This window comes from Symphalangus syndactylus, chromosome 5 (assembly GCF_028878055.3).
Source record: "Symphalangus syndactylus isolate Jambi chromosome 5, NHGRI_mSymSyn1-v2.1_pri, whole genome shotgun sequence".
Classification (NCBI taxonomy): Eukaryota; Metazoa; Chordata; class Mammalia; order Primates; family Hylobatidae; genus Symphalangus; species Symphalangus syndactylus.
This window is the reverse complement of record NC_072427.2, coordinates 89,556,917-89,574,540: the sequence shown is the minus strand read 5'-3', so window position 1 is coordinate 89,574,540 and position 17,624 is coordinate 89,556,917. Positions and strand designations below refer to the sequence as shown.

At 44.2% G+C, this 17,624-nt stretch overlaps 1 protein-coding gene and 1 pseudogene across 1 annotated transcript in view; one reads left to right on the top strand and one right to left on the bottom strand.

The window, feature by feature from the left end:
* Positions 1-17,624, bottom strand: part of DSCAM (DS cell adhesion molecule) — an 812,726-nt gene that overhangs the window by 717,777 nt on the left and 77,325 nt on the right. The gene's annotated exons all lie outside the window — the stretch shown is intronic.
* Positions 11,637-11,711, top strand: LOC129483845 (uncharacterized; annotated as a pseudogene).

Sequence of the window (17,624 nt, the reverse complement as noted above, 5' to 3'; positions counted from 1 at the left end):
ATTATGGAAAGAGGCATGAAAGATCTTCAAAAATTTAAAAATAGAAATAGCATAGGATCCAGCAGTCCCATTACTGGATATAGATCTAAAGGAAATGAAATCAGTGTGCTGAACGGATGTCTGTACTCCATGTTTACTCCAGCGCTGTTCACAGTAGCTGAGAGATGGAATTGACTTAAATGTGCATCTACAGAGGAATGTATGAAGGGTGGCCTGTAACTGTCTGAAACCTTGTTATTTCTCCCATGTAGCCTCTCCCCTCTAATCTTTCATTGGCTCCACTTTTTTTTTTTTCTTTTTTGAGACACGTTGCCCAGGCTGGAGTGCAGTGGTGTGATCTCAGCTCACTGGATCCTCCACACCTCCTGGGTTCAAGTGATTCTCCTACCTCAGCCTCCTGAGTAGCTGGGATTACAGGTGCCTGCCACCACACCCAGCTAATTTTTATACTTTTAGCAGAGATGGAGTTTCACTATGTTGGCCAGGCTGGTCTCAAACTCCCAACCTCGGGTGATCCACCCATCTCAGCCTCCCACTGTGCTGGGATTACAGGTGTGAGCCACCATGCCTGACCTCATTGGCTCCACTTTCTCCCTCAGCCTCCTAGTTTCTCATTTTAAGCCAGCTTTTGTCCCCTCCACTCCACTGAACATGCTCTTGCAGTCACCAGTGGCCTGTGTTTTGCTGTAGCAGTGATAATCGACACTATTGATCATGCGTGGTTTCCCTCTGATAGGAAGTTTCTTGCTGCTTTTTCTAAGTCTCTGTTGCTGTTTCGTACTTCCTGATTTCTATGTTTTGAAGTATCCCAGAACACAGTCTCTGGACCTTCTTTCTTCTCCAGTCTCTTTGTACTCACTCCCTTTCTCCCTTTGATCTCACCCGTTCTGAAGGTTTTTAGTATCATCTCCAGGCTGGCAGCTCCAAAATTTCTATGTCTGACCCAGACCTCTTATCTAAACTCCAAACTTCTACACCCAACTGCCTGCTCAGATCTGCACCAGGATGTTGAATTTGCATCAGAAACTGAACACTCTTCTGAGCCCCTGAGCTTCCTTCCCTGCCCTGTTTCCCTCTCTCAATGAGCAGTCCCTCTGCCATTCTAACTGCTCAGGCTACAGTCCTTGATTTCTCACTTTTTCTGTCACTGCAAATCCAACCTATCAGAAAATTCTACACTCAGCCTTTGTGATGCACCCAGACGCTGCCCCTTTCCCCATGTCCACACCATCTCTTGTTAGAATGACTAAAATGACTCCCACCTGGAGCCCTCACTCCAGTCCCCATTCCCCTTCAGCTCTATGCTCAACACGATAGCCAGATAAATCTTGTTAAAGCATAAGTCATATAATGCCACCCTGTTCGAAAACCTCCAACATCCTCTCTGTCCCTATCTCCCCTTCCTGTCCCTCCCTTGCTATCCCTGCTCTTGTCACACGGGCTGCTGCAGGCTTTGGTGTTTGCCATTTGCTCTGCCTGAAAAGCCCTCTTCCACCCCCGCTGACATCCCCAGGACTCTATCACTTCCTTCAGGTTTTCACTCAAGTGCCCCTTCTCAGCAAGACCGACTCTAGCCTATCTGAAACTCCACGTCTCCCTTAAAATTACTCTTCTTCGCTGCTTCAGTTTCTTTGCACTAATTATGATCTACTAGTCTACATATTCATTTATCTGATGCATTGCTTTCCCTCACCCACTAGAATAAAGCTACCTTAAGATGAAGGCTTCTGCCTATTTTGTTCACACTGTATCCCTAGCAGCCAGAAACCATGTGTGGCACTCAGTATTTGCCTCGAAAATTTATTTGTTGAATAAATGAACAAACTACACACATCATCATGGATAAATCTCAAAGCAATAATGTTGAGAACAAAGCTAGTCCCAGAAGAACTCTTCCTCTGTGATTCTAATTACATAAAGTTCAAGAGCATGCACATCTTAGCAAAATATTACTTAAGGCTACAAACATGTGGTACAACTACAAAGAACATTGAGGATTAGTTAACAAGGAGTTCAGGAGAGGGGTTCCTCCTGTAGGGTGGGGTGGAGACGTGATTGGAGAGGAGCACACAGGGCCCTTTTCAAGAACACTCTTCTATTTCTTAAGCGGGGTTCTATTCATGTTTATATTTTGTGTAAAAAAAAATTAAGTTACATTTTTAAAAGACAGAAAAAAAGTTACATTTAAAAAATCATTGAAGCATAGCAGAGTGCATCACCTCCATGTAATCCAATATTCATAATATAAATGACCCCATCCCCATCTCCTAGGCCACTGATCTGATACCTCTGTTCTGTTTATCTGCTGAATTACCAGCTCACTGTGCAGCAAATTCACACTATTCATTGTTAGCTCTATAGCCCAACTGGATGGCAAACTCATCCCAATAGACAAAACTCCAAGAAGAGTCAAAACAAGAATAAAGTGCAGGTCTTTTCTTTTGCACTCCTGACAGCACTTTGTACATGGTAATAATAATCTATCAATTAACTACGTAAGCCACATGGTTTCATTATAGCCTGAAGCTTTGTATCCAGAAAGGAGAGAAGGCTGCCTAAGACTCTGTCAAGAGTGGGTGCTTCCTTTCTGCTGTAACCTCTTCTTTTCTCCAAAGCCAGCTCACCTCTTCCTCCTGACTGAGCACAGCTGGGGCCCTCCCCTAGGTTGGCTTAATGAGGTGGGGCCCTCCCTCTGGCTTGGAATCCGCACACATTCCTGCAGCCAAATTCTGCATCAAGAAGCAGGGACCACGTTTAATGTTTTTCCTTAGGAAACTGACCTGTGTCTCCACCAATATCTGACAATTTGGCAAGAGGACCAACAGGATTTGAGGCAATATGTGGTAAAATATGCAATTATTTAAAAAAATACTTCTATAGATTGGATGCAGGGACTTGTGTTTGTAATCCTAGATACTGAGAAGGCTGAGGCAAGAGGAGCATCTGAGCCCAGGAGTTTGAGGTCACAGTGAGCCATGACTGCACCACTGTACTCCAGCCTGGGCATCGGAGAAAGACCCTGTCCAACAAGAACCACAATTCAAATCGTGTTCTAAAACTGGATAAGAATGCAGATGTTCAAAGGAAGCCCTGAAAATAAGCTCAATTTTAAAAAGCTGGGAGTAAAGAATTACAAAAGGAAGGAAAGGAGGAGAGAAGGGGAGAAGGAAAGGAGGAGAGAAGGGGAGAAGGAAAGAGGGAAGCAAGGAGGAAAGGCAAGTGTTTTGTTCACTAGTATATCCCCAGAAACGTTTACATAATAGACACTAAGCATTTGTTGAATGAATGAAGTAACAGATGAAATAGACGTGAAACAATGGGAGAAAATATGGACTTACATCTCTAACACCCTGTCACGTGGCCTGCACCTGAATCTACACAACAGGCCCCTCAGCCTCCACCATGTGACAGAGCTCAGGGAGCCCAGCCTTTTTCTTCTAACACCTCAATTCCAGACTTGCTCCATGTTGGACACCAGCTTATCTGTGCTTCTGGTATCCCAGAGGTACTTGATGAACATACTGTTTTATTTAACACATATTTGGGGAGAATATCTGCAAGGATTCCTCCAGTGTAGTATATCAGGAGGTATTCCTTGGTCTGTTAGTTCCCAGAAAATGACCTCCTTCCATGGAAAATCTGGTTGTCCATGGTTAGTCCGATGTGGTGATACAAAATGGAAATCCTTAAAACTAAAGAATGAATTACAATCATTTAATAAAGACAATGAAACTGAAACATCATAATTCATAGTTTAGGAAATCAATTGGTAACGAAGAAACATTTAGTACGGGAGAAGGGAGTGAGTAAATTATCTATGGAAAGATGAAGCAACACATTTATACAGAGGGTCAATAGATAAAATGGACACACCTTTAGATGTATATTATACTGAATTTAAACCACACACATTGGTAAGAAATGGACTAATCCATTTCCAAACTAATTGGATTGTTGGGTGCACATTACTATCAGAGTAGCCAGAGGTAGCACTTCAAACTGATGGTAGTAATTGCTTTTAAACAACCTTTAGATGAGTACAGTCATCTTAAATGTCCTATTTAGCTCCCTTTCCTATTGTAGAAATTATGCTATAGATCAGCCTAATGGGGGACCCACACTAATAGACATACAAAGGACAATTAGAAGAGTCAAGAAGTAAACAGCAAAAAATGAAGTTTTGCAGAACGAATGAAGACAAAAATCTGAACTGCACCTGAAGTGGAGCTGGGCCTTGTCACAAACAAAACCTGAGAGTGCAAGGTTCTGCGGCTGGCTGGCTTTATGACCTTGAGCTTCCACTTAACCTGTCCACACTTCCAGTTTTCATCTACAAATTGAAGGGGTTTGTGCAAGCATTTGACATTCTTTCAGTTGCTACGGGCAGTGAACCTATGAACGTGACAGTGACAACAATGGCAAGAAACAGCCATGACGTCTTCTTGTCATCAGGCCAGACCCTCCTCTCGTGCTTAGACTCTGCTGGGTCTGCACACCAGACTCTCCGACACAGCCTCCGTGTTTCTGCCAGCTCTGCCACTATTCAAGTCCTCCTGATTTTACCAGCACCTGCTCTTGTTCCCCGTGCCCAGGACCATTACAACAGCCTCCTTTCTATTTTCTGCTAATCATTACTCCCCTAAAACACACAACAGGTGCAATACTTTTGACATATTAAATGTGTCTACCTTCAGAATCCCCCAAAAGAAGACTCTGTGACAGGGATTCAAGCAAAAGTAGTTTGAGGTAGTTGTTTCAAGAAGCACAGGCAGGAAAGGAGGCAAGTGAACAATAAAAGGAAGACGGTCAATGAAGGGCACGTTATAGCAAGTCGCCACTATGAGAAATGACAGCTTCATCTCTTGGAGACACTGAGAACCAGAGCAGGACCCTACCTCAGTTACTCTTCCTGAAAGCCTGGCTGAGGTTTACATCACCAACTCCAGCTGTCGCTGGCCATGGCTGCTCTCAGGAGTCAATCTCTCAGGCACTTTCACCTGCCAAAGAGAGTCCTTAGGTGAAGTGTTGATACTGGGCAGTTGGAAGTGCTGCCAGGAAATGGTAAGCAGGTGAGAGGCTCCAGGCAGGCACCAACAGCACCTGCGACACCACCACTCATTTTTGTTTCTTAATTGTCCTGTGTCTCCTTCACACACCGAGTTGATGGCAGCCATTGCTTCAAAGAAAGATACAGCCTAAAATAAAGACTCAGCGTTTTGCTCTGAGTTTCTGATTTGTTTCTCAAGTCTATGGTAAGCATTTCATTTGAAAGTCTGGGTTTACAGGACAATTGAGAGGGAAGAGAGTTTTCTAAATTCCCAAAGCCTCCTACTATATTAAGGGAGAACAAAGCTTGGAGGTCTAATGATGGAGTTTTGCCACAAGACATGGTGTGGAGAAGACTTAGAATATGGCTCAGGATGGAGTTCCCACAACATGGAAGAGGAAGGGAGATGATGCAGTGGGCAGGACATACATTTGGGGGATAAGGATGAGGTTAAGATGTTGCCTAGGGGCCAGTTATGGTGGCTCACGCCTGTAATCCCAGCACTTTGGGAGGCAGAGGCGGGTGGATCATGAGGTCAGGAGTTCAAGACCAGCCTGACCAACATGGTGAAACACTGTCTCTACTAAAAATACAAAAATTAGCTGGGCATGGTGGTGCATGCCTATAATCCCAGCTACTTGGAAGGCTGAGGCAGTAGAATTGTTTGAACCCCGGAGGCAGAGTTTGCCGTGAGCTGAGATCACGTTACTGCACTGCAGCCTGGGTGACATAAAAAGGCTGTCCCCACCTGCCAAAAAATAAAATAAAGTTTTTAAAAAGATGTTGCCTGGATTCTTGAGAGGAATCTTAGATTTGAGGGTGGGTGTGGTTTAGATGATAGAAACTCTGGATTGGTAGGGGTGGAGAAAAGGAAAGGGAAGGTCTCCCCTACCCTGAGAGGCCACAGCAGAGTGAAAATGGTGGAATAAAAAGGCAGAGAGCAGGATTGAGGTAGCACCCTGGCCCCCCACAGTGTAGGTGAGTTGTGTAGGGGATTCCAAAGTTTATTGATGTGAATTTAAGAGCAAAATGAGATGCCCATACATCTTGTTGAAATGAGAGATTCATACAGCTTCTATGGCAGACTATTTGCAAAAAAATGGCTGCAATAAATTCTCTCATCCTTCATGCATGTCCTTTGCAACGTGACTTTGCTATTCCCCCGACTTCTCTACTCATAGAATCTGGTGTTCACCATGCAACTGGCTTTAGTTACAGCAATATTGGCAGATGTGATGCAAGAAGTTGGGAATTAAATTAAAACAGATAGCACTTATTTAGCAATTGCTTTATGCATGTCACTGTATGATATGGTTTGGATATGTGGCCCTGCCAAAAACTTATGTTGAAATGTCATTTCCAATGTTGAAGGTGGGGTCTGGTGGGAGGTGACTGAATCATGGGGGCGGATTTCTTATGAATGGTTTAGTACCATCCTCCTGGTACTGTCACGATAATGAGTGAGTTCTTGCGAGATCTGGTTATTTGAAAGTTTGTGGCACCTCCCCCCTCTCTTCCTCCTGCTCTGGCCATAGGAGCTGCCTGCTCCCTCTTTGCCTTCTGCCATGATTGTGAGCTTCCTGTGGCCTCCCCAGAAGCTGAGCAGATGCCAGTATCATGCTTCTTGTACAGCCTACGGAATGGTGAGCCAATTAAACCTCTTTTCTTTATAAATTACTCAGTCTCTTTTTTTGTTTGAGTTAGACTCTTGCTCTGTCGTCCCGGCTGGAGTGCATTGGCAGGATCTCAGTTCATTGCAATCTCTGCCTCCCAGGTTCAAGTGATTCTCCTGCCTCAGCCTCCCGAGTAGCTAGGATTACAGGCTCCTGCCACAACGCCCAGCTAATTTTTGTATTTTTAGTACAGACGGGGTTTCATCATGTTGGTCAGGCTGGTCTTGAGTTTCTGACCTCAAGTGATCCACCCATCTCGGCCTCCCAAAGTGCTGGGATTACAGGCGTGAGCCATCGTGCCTGGCCCATGTGTATATATTGTTACTCTTCCGCATATATAAAAGGTCATGTCACTCAGCTTCTATGGTAGACTATTTGCAAAAAATGGCTGCAAAAAATTCTCTCATTCCTCATGCATGTCCTGTGCAATGTGACTTGGCTGCTTCCCTGACTTCTCTACTTGAATCTGGAGTTGGCCATGCAACTTGCTTTAGTCACAGGAATATTGCCAGCTGTGATGCAAGCAGTTGGGAAGGCCATGAGCATTGTGGCTTGCTGGGACATGGGTCCACCACCTGAGTACTAGGCTAGGCTAGTCCACCAGAGGGTAAAGAGCATGTGCTGAGGCCCAGTTGTGCCTGCCATCTGATTGGAAGCCCACACACGTAAGAGAGTCAAGAGAGAGCCTCTCCTTACTAGAAGAGCTGCACAGCTGCCTCCACAGAATCATGAGAAATCATAAATGTTTGCCACTTTGGGCCACTAAGTTTCAGCATCAAGTCTTGATTGAATCCTCCGCATGTGTGGAGTACTGTTTCATGTGGGGGAATACACATATATCCATCACAGTGGACAGAATTGTGTCCCCCTAAAAGATAAGTTCAAGTCCTAACACCCGGTAACCGTGGATGTGACCTTATTTGGAAATAAGAATTTTGTAGATGTCATCAAATTAAGATGAGGTCATATTGGATTACAATGATCTCTAATTCAATGACTGGTTTTCTTATAAGAGGAGGAAAATCTGGACAAAGACCCAGAAAGGCAGAGACAGACCCACAGGGAGAACTCGGTATGATAGATATGATGACAGGGACTGAGAAGGCAGCCACCAGCAGCCACAGAGAGACGTGAAGCAGACTCCCACCAGGAGCCTCAGAGGGCGACTACCGTGCTCACACGTTGACTTCAGACTTCTGGCCTCTAGAACTATGACACAATAAATTCCTTCTGTTTTAGGCCACCCAATGTGTGGCACTTTGTTATGGCTGTCCTAGGACATTAGTGTATATTCTGAGAGATACAGAAAAAGGGACTGGGGAAAAAAAAGAAAGAGGAACACAGAATAAAGACCTAAAACTGTGGCAGGCGCCTGTAGTCCCAGCTACTCGGGAGGCTGAGGCAGGAGAATGGCGTGAACCCGAGAGGCGGAGCTTGCAGTGAGCCGAGATCGCGTCACTGCACTCCAGCCTGGGCAACAGAGCAAGACTCTGTCTCAAAAAAAAAAAAAAAAAAAAAAAAAAAAAAAAAGACCTAAAACTGAGATACAGAGGACAGGAGGTGTGGTGACTTCCGGCATAAAGTGGAAAGAATTGTTTTAGTTACATTTTCTTATTTTGGGAGGTCTATTTATGGTTTTCCTTTGAACCCCTCAGGCCAACTCCAGTTTTGGCATCAGCTGCTTGCTTAGGTGAGGATGACAGGGGCAGCTTGGTTTCTTGGGGAAGCTGGGGGCTAACCTGGCTCCTAAAAGGGCCTCTACCCCAAAACTTCACACCCCAAATGGTCTTGTCTTCCTCCCAGTCATGACACACTTGGTTCAAGAGAAATGGGATTCTTTAGTGGGCCTGATGAAGACCCTCGTGCCCTGGCAGATGATACACAGTAGCATCTTAAAGATGTGAAGGATGACTTTTGATTTTTAGCCCTTTATCTGACCCACAACCATTTATTCTTGTTAATAGATCATCATAAACAAAGAACGCAAGTTTGCTTGTGACAATCCTTAGAGTACAGGGATCCGGACTGCACAAGGCTGCCTGGAAGGGGTGTGAAATGGGGTAGTGAGGAGGCACAAAGAGGAGAGGGAGAGAAGGGTAGAGAGAAGGGACACATAGCTCCTCCCAGCCTGGGGCCTTTGCTCTTAGCCCCATCCTGTCTCATCTCTTAGCATTGAGTCTCCCAGTCCAACCAAGAGGATTCCAGGTTGGATTCCACAGTCCCCAGGCTCTCAGCCTCCCATGTGCTCCAAGCCTATCCTGAGTGCCCATCTCACTTCCGCCACTCTCCATGACCCCACACATCATGACTCCTCCCTGCCCCCAAACTCTCCAAGCATCATGGTCACCTGGTAGCTGGCTCTGCTTTGAATTCCTCATTGCCCCTGGAATCTTTTTCAGGTTGGATTACATCCTTTTAAGCCTGAATAAAAAAAAACCAACTGAATGATCTTTAAAGTGCACATGACTCCCTTGTTCCCTTCTGATCATGGATAAATACCCATATCCCTGGGGGCAGCCTGCCAGCTGGCCTGCCTATCTCTCTGCCTGCCAGTCAAGGTGCACCTACAGGCTGATTATGCACATAGATACGGCGGGGAGTGGGCTGTCCAGACTCTTCTGTGCTGCCCTCAGTTTGTTGGGTTGGTTGCTGGGGCTGGCCTCGGAACACTTGCTAAAGGAGCATGAGAAGCACTCTGGCTTCAGTCCAGGACTTCAAAGTCAGCTCCCCATCCCTCCTGCCATCATCCCATGAGCCTGCCCCTGGCAGCAGTCATTGCACAGCCTGGGGTGCGAGTCTTTGCTTCCCTCATTTTCCTTCCTCACTGCCACCTTCTATCTCCATCACTGTCCCAGATGAAAATCCAGCCATCGCCCTCCACATATCAAAAGGGGGAGGTGACAAGAGGGGCATTCATCTTTTTGCCTCCATGAAGAATCAGGAGCTGTATTGGATATGTTCACATTTATTTATTTATTTATTTTTTATTTATTTATTTATTCATGAGACAGTCTTGCTCTGTCACCAGGCTGGAGTGCAGTGGCACGATCTTGGCTCACTGCAACCTCCGCCCCCCAGGCTCAAGCAACTCTTCAGCCTCAGCCTCCCGAGTAGCTGGGACTACAGGTGCATGCCACCACACCCAGCTAATTTTGGAAATTTTTTTCATTTTTATTGTTTTTAGTAGAGAGAGACGGGGTTTCACCGTGTTGGTCAGGATTGTCTCAATCTCTTGACCTCATGATCTGCCCACCACGGCCTCCCAAAGTGCTGGGATTAAAGGCATGAGCCACCAGGCCCGGCCACATTAACATTTATTGATTCAATTAGCCCTTGCTTCACACCTGCTTCAAATATTTCAGAATTCCTCCTGTTTTTTACATCATGAAACTGAGGCTGAGAGGGTGACGTTAGCTTGCAAGGGAGCCACAGGTCATACTGAGTGGAATTTGTGTTTGATTCTGGCCTGCCTATCTCTCTGCCTGCCAGTCAAGGTGCACCTACAGGCTGATTATGCACATAGATACGGCGGGGAGTGGGCTGTCCAGACTCTTCTGTGCTGCCCTCAGTTTGTTGGGTTGGTTGCTGGGGCTGGCCTCGGAGCACTTGCTAAAGGAGCATGAGAAGCACTCTGGCTTCAGTCCAGGACTTCTGGAGACACTGTCTTTCTGTCCAACTGCAGAGGTCCTGGGCACAGGCCAGTCATGGAGTAAGAATGGGCCATTTAACAAGCATTCATAGCCACCAGCAGTCACTGCTTTGCCACTTTCAAGCAGGCAAGAGTCAAGGAAGCCTCAGCAGCTGTGGCATTTTGCCACCCAGGTAGAGGAACTTTGCTTTTCTGCAAATCTCTCCTCCTGTGATCCTTGACTGATGCCTGGCTTGGCTGTGTTGTTTTTCTGGGAAGTTAGATGTTATTCTCATGCCAGGTCTCTGGCTACAGCTCATGGACTATGCCTGGCCTCCAGAATCTTCCTCTTTCTGCACCTGGCACCAAGCCTCCTAATACATCCCTTCACCTTCCCAGCTAGGACAGGGTCCCCAAGACACCTCACTGAGAATCAACACGATCAGTCCCCACAGTGTGTGCATGTGATACTGGGGAGCCTGGAGCTGATGCACTTACTTATAATCACAACATTCCCAAAGCACGACTTGGAGTTTGGCTCTTTGCCTTCCTTCTCCTGGAATGCAACAGTCATTGTTGAATTTCTACCCTCACCCAACCAGGCAATTCCTTACGGAAAGAGCCAGTCTGGCATCTGAACTCGGTGAATGACTTCAAGCTAAACCCAAGGCTGCATCCACGATCCTTCCAAGTAGTGGACTTTATCATCCTTGAGTCTGGCTCATCACGAAGATGCAGTTTTGCTAAACCTAAGTACAGCTCTTGCCTGCTCCAAGTCTCCCAGCTTGGTACCTGTTATCAAATGTTTTTAGGAGAGAGTCTGTTTCCTTATCTTTTCTACCGTCTAGAATCTATATGTATTCCCTGGCTCATGGCCCCCCCTCTATTTTCAAAGCCAACAACATAGCATCTCTCTTTCTCTCTCCCTCCCACCCTCCCTCTTTTTCTCTCTCCTCCACCCCTCTGTCTCTCAGCTTATATTTGAACACAGATGTGCACTACAGGGAGAATATCATGTGATCATGAATACAGACATCCACCAGCTAAGGAGAGAGGACTGGAACAGATCTTTCCCTCACAGCTCTCAGAAAAAAAAAAAAACAACCCTGTTTACACCTTAATCTTGGACTTGGAGTCTACAGAACTGCAAGACACAGCAAACTTCTCTTGTTCAAGCCTCGCAGTTTGTGATGCTTTGTTAACAGCCCTAACAAACTAATACAGACAGAAAAGATCCCAATTAGAGAGTGTCCTGGTACGTTTACTTTTTTTAAAAAGAACTTATCAGAAGAATACTTTCAGGGATCATTTCTATAGTTCATTACTAGAGAAGTTTCTCTAAACATGTAGAGCATCAAAACTGCACAACTACACGCAAACTGAACAACCTCCTCCTGAATGACAACTGGGTAAACAACAAAATTAAGGAAGAAATAACCAAGTTCTTTGAAACCCATGAGAACAAAGATACAGTGTACCAGAATCTCTGGAACACAGCTAAGGCAGTGTTTAGAGGGAAATTTATAGCACTAAATGCCCACATCAGAAAGTGGGAAAGAAATAAAATCAATACCCTAACATCACAATTAAAGAAACTAGAGAAGCAAGAGCAAACGAATTCAAAACCTAGCAGAAGATAAGAAACAACTAAGATCAGAGCAGAACTGAAGGAGTTAGACACATGAAAACACCTTCAAAAAATTAATGAATCCAGGAGCTGGTTTTTTGGAAAGACTAACGAAATAGACCATTAGATAGACTAATAAAGAAGAGAGGAGAATCAAATAGACACAATAAAAAATGATAAAGAGGATATCACCACTGATCCCACAGAAATACAAACTACCATAAGAGAATATTATAAACACCTCTACACACATATACTAGAAAGTCTAGAAGAAATGGATAAATTCCTGGACACATACACCCTCCCAAGACTAAACAAGGAAGAAGTTGAATCCCTGAATATACCAATAACAAGTTCTGAAATTGAGGCAGTAATCAATAGTCTACCAACCAAAAAAAGCCCAGAACCAGACGGATTCATAGCCAAATTCTACCAGAGGTAAAAAGAGGAGCTGATACCATTCCTTCCGAAACCATTCCAAACAATAGAAAAAGAGGGACTCCTCCCTAACTCATTTTATGAGGCCAGCATCATCCTGATTCCAAAACCTGGCAGAGACACAACACGAAAAGAAAATTTCAGGCCAATATCCCTGATGAACATCGATGCAAAAATCCTCAATAAAATACTAGCAAACCGAATCCAGCAGCACATCAAAAAGCTTATCCACCATGATCAAGTCAGCTTCATCCCTGGGATGCAAGGCAGATTCAACATACGCAACTCAATAAACAGAACCAATGACAAAAACCACATGATTATCTCAATAGATGCAGAAAAGGACTTTGATAAAATTCAAAACACCTTCATGCTAAAAACTCTCAAACTAGGTCGTGATGGAACATATCTCAAAATAATAAGAGCTATTTATGACAAACCCATAGCCAATATACTGAATGGGCAAAAGCTGGAAGCATTCCCTTTGAAAACTGGCACAAGACAAGAATGCCCTCTCTCACCACTGCTATTCAACATAATATTGGAAGTTCTGGCCAGAGCAATCAAGCAAGAGAAATAAATAAAGGGCATTCAAATAGGAAGACAGGAAGTCAGATTGTCTGTGTGCAGACGACATGATTGTATATTTAGAAAACCCCATCGTCTCAGCCCCAAAACTCCTTAAGTTGATAAACAACTTCAACAAAGTCTCAGGATACAAAATCAATGTGTAAAAATCACAAGCGCTCCTATTCACCAATAATAGACAAGCAGAGAGCTAAATAATGAGTGCACTCCCATTCACAATTGCTACAAAGAGAATAAAATACCTAGGATTACAACTTACAAGGGATGCGATAAGACCTCTTCAAGGAGAACTACAAACCACTGCTCAAAGAAAAAAGAGGGGACACAAATGGAAAAACATTCCATTCTCATGGATAGGAAGAATCAATATCACGAAAATGGCAATACTGCCCAAAGTAATTTATAGATTAAATGCTATTCTCATCAAGCTAACATTGACTTTCTTCACAGAACTAGAGAAAACTACTTTAAATTTCATACGGAACCAAAAAAGCCTGTATAGCCAAGACAACTCTAAACAAAAAGATCAAAGCTGGAGGCATCATGCTACCTGCCTTCAAAATATACTACAAGGCTACCTTAACCAAAACAGCATGGTCCTGGGACCAAAACAGATATATAGACCAATGGAACAGAACAGAGGCCTCAGAAATAAAAGCACACATCTACAACCATCTGATCTTTGGAAAACCTGACAAGAACAAGCAATGGGGAAAGGATTCCCTATTTAATAAATGGTGCTGGGAAAACTGGCTAGCCATATGCAGAAAACTGAAACTGGACCCCTTCCTTAAACCTTATATAAAAATTAACTCAAGATGGATTAAAGACTTAAATGTAAAACCTAAAACCATAAAAACCCTAGAAGAAAACCTAGTCAATACCATTCAGGACATAGGCATGGGCAAAGACTTCATGACTAAAACACCAAAAGCAATGGCAACAAAAGCCAAAATTGACAAATGCAATCTAATTAAACTAAAGAGCTTCAGCTCAGCAAAAGAAACTACTATCAGAGTGAACAGGCAATCTACAGAATGGGAGAAATTTTTTGCAATCTACCCATCTGACAAAGGGCTAATATCCAGGATCTACAGGGAACTTAAATTTACAAGAAAAAAATAAACAACTCCCATCAAAAAGTGGGTGAAGGATATTAACAGACACTTCTCAAAAGAAGATATTTATGCAGCCAAAAAAACATGAAAAAAAGCTCATCATCACTGGTCACTAGAGAAATGCAAATCAAAACCACAATGAAATACCATCTCAAGCCAGTTAGAATGGTGATCATTAAAAAGTCTGGAAACAACAGATGCTGGTGAAGATGCAGAGAAATAGGAACACTTTCACACTGTTGGTGGGAGTGTAAATTAGTTCAACCATTATGGAAGACAGTGTGGCGATTCCTCAAGGATCTAGAACCAGAAATACCATTTGACCCAGCAATCCCATTACTGGGTATATACCCAAAGGATTAGAAATCATTCTACTATAAAGACACATGCACATGTTTATTGCTGCTCTATTTACAATAGCAAAGACTTGGAACCAACCCAAATACCCATCAGTGACAGACTGGATAAAGAAAATATGGCACATATCCACCATGGAATACTATACAGCCATAAAAATGAATGAGTTCATGTCCTTTGCAAGGACATGGATGAAGCTGGAAACCATCATCCTCAGCAAACTAACACAGGAACAGAAAACCAAACATTCCATGTTCTCACTCATAAGTGGGAGTTGAACAATGAGAACACAGAGGCACAGAGAAGGGAACATCACACACCGGGGCGTGTCATGGGGTGGGGGGCAAGGAGAGCGAGAGCATTAGGAAAAATGCCCAATGCGTGCAGGGCTTAAAACCGAGATAATGGGTTGATAGGTGCAGCAAACCACCATGGCACATGTGTACCTATGTAACAAACCTGCACATTCTGTACATGTATCACACAAAAAAAGAACTTGTCAGAAAGTTCTGTGGAACCAAAAGTACTTACTATAATTGTTGATTTGGAGGGGCAGAGGAGGTAGGAGAGGGTGCTGAGGGCATACTTTCCTAAACAATGTCATTGCCATGAAGATTTCTGAGGTCCCTGGCTCCTTCTTCCACTCCCAATTCCTTGCGCAGAGCAACTTGGAGGCAGATCATGAAGGCACTGCCTGGCCCAGCCCCTGGCCCTGGAGGAGGCACTTCCTCCTCCTCCTCCTCTGCTTCCTTGGGGCCTTTTGGTCTCCATTATGCCTGACTTAGCTCTTCCTCCAGCCCAGCATCTAACGTGGGTGATTTGCACCTTTATTATGAATTGTTTATTCTCTGGGGTATCTATGACCACAGTGTACAAGTGATATTTCCATTCAAGGACCAAAGAAAAAAAAATTTTTTTTAACTTTGTTTCCTGAGAGACACATTCCAGGCATCATAGAAGCAACGGGGGAAGGATGGGGGCACAGCAAGTCATTGCAGGTAGGCTACAACCCCGGGAAGAACATCCTTCAGACCTGGTAACATTTGTGAGAAGGTGTTTCCTCCAGAAGAAATTAGTTCAGGGACATTTTGCTAGTAAGAGGCCAACTATCTGTTTGAGGCCACCAACAGAATGGGCGTTTGTTTTAATTTCTATACCCAAAGCTGACCTCTCATTGCATGATCAGTGATCAGTGCCTGTTATTGACAGCCGCAGCGGTCTTACTCTAGGGCTCCGACGCCCGCTTCAGATCCCCTGGATTCTCGTCTCACATGTGGCTGGTCAGCTGCAGGGGAATGAGGAGCTCACCTCTGCCCTGTGCTGCTGATGGGAGTGGCATTTCCCCACCCTGTGCAGCTCTGGCAGCCTCCCTCCTACCCCTGCTATCACAGCCGCAGAGGCAGGCAGGGAGCTCGTGACAGCTGGCAAGCCAGCCTTTGGGAATAAAACATTTTAGCACTTCATAAATTTCTAACAAGGTTTCAAATTGCGGCCGTTTCCCTCCTCTCAGCTCCGTCAACTAGCAAAAGTGGTTGCGGGGGAGGGGAAGAAAGACTAATTAAATCTACGGTGGGAAAGCACTGCTGGTAAGATTGCTACTTATTAAAAATCATGAGCTGTTAGGACCCAATTACAAAATAAGTTGAAATTCTCCCCATTTTCCCCATATATAAAAATATAAAACAGAGCCTTTCAATTTTGTATGTATTTGGCATATATACATATTTTTTCAAAGAATTAAATACATATCCTTAACAGGATAGCTGATATATGACATTCTTAAACCTAAGGGGAGATGAGATGTAACTAACTAAAATGCTGAGAGACATTCAATATCAATACTGAACACTAACATTGACACTTGGTATCATTTACAAAGTAGTTATTTCACATTCTTTTCCCCTGGGAGTTTTACGAAAGAAAATGCTTGCTGGAAGAACATCAGATGCAGAAAACACAGCCTGGAAAGCCTCATCCAACTGACAATTTCCAAGTTCCAAGTTGTGGTCACCATCACTAATGTCTTAACCTTTTTTTTTTTTTTTTTTGAGGCAGGGTCTCTCTGTTTTTCAGCCTGGAGTGCAGTGGCACAATCTCAGCTCACTGCAACCTCCGCCTCCCAAGTTCAAGTGATTCTCCTGCCTCAGCTTCCCAAGTAGATGGAATTACAGGTGCATGCCACCAGGCCTGGCTAATTTTTATATTTTTAGTAAAGACGGGGTTTCACCATGTTGGCCAGGCTGCTCTCGAACTCCTGACCTCAGGTGATCCACCCACCTCGGCCTCCCAAAGTGGTGGGATTACAGGCATGAGCCATCGCGTCCAGCCAAAAAACCTTTCTTGATTTCATGGTTGTTTTAAAAGGTACTTGCTTTACAGGAAATACGTAAGCCTTATAGGTAGGGGAAATGTGGAACAGGGAACAAAAAAAACTAATTTACAAAGACGTTTAATTGTCAACTAAAACATGTTAGGAGCACTGTGGGAGGGGTGTGTTTGGAAAAATAAGGGGTAAGATTTTAAATAGTTTCACTCTGAGAAAACCAGCGTTCCTTTTCCTACTAGAGTAGGTAAGCAGGGTTGCCTTCTGGTAGTGGGTCTCACATGGAAAACTATTCAGCCTGAAATAAGGCTCGTAGAATTGGTGACGTGAGAATTGGGCAAAACTAGGGCACAGATAGATCCTGGCAGTAACTTCGGGCCCACATTCCTTTGGGCAAAACACACAGACAAGCACGAAGCAGGTACAGGACAACCACCAGCTGCTGCACTGAGCATTCTCTGAGCTCCCTGCACTTTCGCCTGATGCCCATTTTCTTTTTTAATGTGAGAAAGTCGACCTTTAGGGTGACATACAAAATAAGCTTCTCCAGCTAGAATGGGAGGCAAAATGCAAAGACCACGTGTGCTATTTATGCTTGAGAATGAACCTTCCTGCAAAGGATCAGCCTGTCTTATATTTAGAACAGAGACCCCAGGGTGGGAGCATCTTACGGCAGCTCCCAATTGAATGCCAGATGCAAATGATCGCTTGCTATTAATCCCAGCCTTGCTAACATTTGGTCCTGGTCATCACAGCTAATTGACGGGATGAATTACCATCTCTATGGATGGTGTCACCTGTGACTTTTGGGATCTTTGAGAGGTA